We start from the raw sequence: 1,917 nt of genomic DNA, 5'->3' as shown, positions 1-1,917 counted from the left end.
CTTTCACAATGTATTCAAACAATTACTACAGTTGTTCTAACATTTACTGGTTAACTTATAACCTGTCTGTGTGTACAAACACAGTGTTGGAACAGTATCTCACAACACCCTCAGTTCAGCAGTGCAATATGTGATATATTGCTATTGCAATAATGAGAAAAATGCAATTAACACATACCATTATAATTCTTAAAAGTTCTTTATAGAAATTTCAAATAGTCAGTGTTATCAGTGACTACAAGTTCCTACACTATCAAAAGGCAAATCTAGAGGAATCTTTGACAGGTAGAGGTCTGACAGAAAACAGCAGAATCAGAAGACAAGTTTCTGAGAGTCAGCTGCTTGCATGACTCACTGGATAACAACTTCAAGCACAGCTCACCACTGGTCGAAACAACCAAGTCCTATTTTCAACTGTGGAGAGAAGACTTTAAACCATTGCTCATATAACAAAAGACAAAGAAACTTGCTGGTCCATGTAGCAGTTCTTCAACACAGTGGAAGGTCTTATGGGAAAATAAACTGAAATCTGCAGGGATTTTTTTGACAAATGGACTAAACTTTATATTTCACATTATTTTCACAGACGTAATGTATTATTTTGCCTTTCATTATCATGATTTTTATCTTTTCTTTATTGTTATTTTCCTGGGTGACAGAAAACATTTCAGAAAATGGACTAAGTAGCATTTTTTATATTCATTTTATAAAATATATTTTATTTTATAAAATATAAAATATTCATAAAATATTCATCCAAATATTTAAGACAAACACATTTATAAAATCACCGGTTGACTCCATTGATATGTCCTACACAATGCATCACTGCTTCATAGCCTCAGAGTGGGTGTAGACATTCATAACATTCCTGCATTCAATTATAACTATGACTTAATTCTTGCGAATACGTTTAGATTAATGCATTTAGGGAAACAGAGCCCGTATTCAGAAGTGGTACCGCTCGAACAAAGCACCACGATTCACACACAGCTGTTGACAACGGTGATAAGATATGTGATTATTCAAAAACGTCATGAACACAGTTTAGTCAGCAGGTCAGACCTGAGAGTCAAATGATTCGTTAGGGATCCCAGTGATAATTATGTACATGGTTTTGTTAATGCTCTTTAATTTCCCTGTGTTTGTCACTCAATGAAACAAACTTAAAACAATACAAATGAAACGATGAAAAGAAACAACGGAACAAACTAATTTCACCGGATTTATCCACTAGCCGGCGCAAACGTATGCTTTCTCAACACAGAACGTTTTATTTGAGCTGAGTCGAAAAGCGTGTGTCGAGCACCACCTGCTGGAGGTTGTACGCTATAACCTGAAGCGCGCACACGCGAATATTACGGACACGTTTGTTTTAAGTAACGCCACAGACCAGACACCGTCTGTGCCATTGTACGGATGCAGCAGTATTCTGCGTAATGACGGATAAGTATCTCCACATCTCTCCAGAAAGTGCAATCTGAAGGGTATTAACACTGTCCCTTCATGAGAGCCCACAGTCCAGTCTGTTTTAATGAAACGATGTCCCATTAAAATTACACCCCATTCTAGTAATACGACGTTCAAGTAATCTACGAAGATCTGGATGAAATATTTATAATATTTATACAATATACATTATTCAAACATTGCCTGAGTGACACTACGGACACTCGTTACGAACAAACCTTTCAGTGAAATGTGGGACAGGTGGCGACCAACACGATTAGGTCTTTCGACAGAGGACGTCAGTCCAAATAAAAGAGAAAACAGAAAATAAATCTGATAAATCTGTCAAACGCAGCAGTGGAACACCATCCAGCGTGATATGCGCATTGACGGACCGCGGCGGTAATTAAACTACATTTCCCATGATGCCCGGAGCACAACTTCCGGGTGTTGATGTCAACAGCGCTG

This window comes from Brachyhypopomus gauderio, chromosome 9 (assembly GCF_052324685.1).
Source record: "Brachyhypopomus gauderio isolate BG-103 chromosome 9, BGAUD_0.2, whole genome shotgun sequence".
Classification (NCBI taxonomy): Eukaryota; Metazoa; Chordata; class Actinopteri; order Gymnotiformes; family Hypopomidae; genus Brachyhypopomus; species Brachyhypopomus gauderio.
This window is presented reverse-complemented; position numbering follows the sequence as displayed.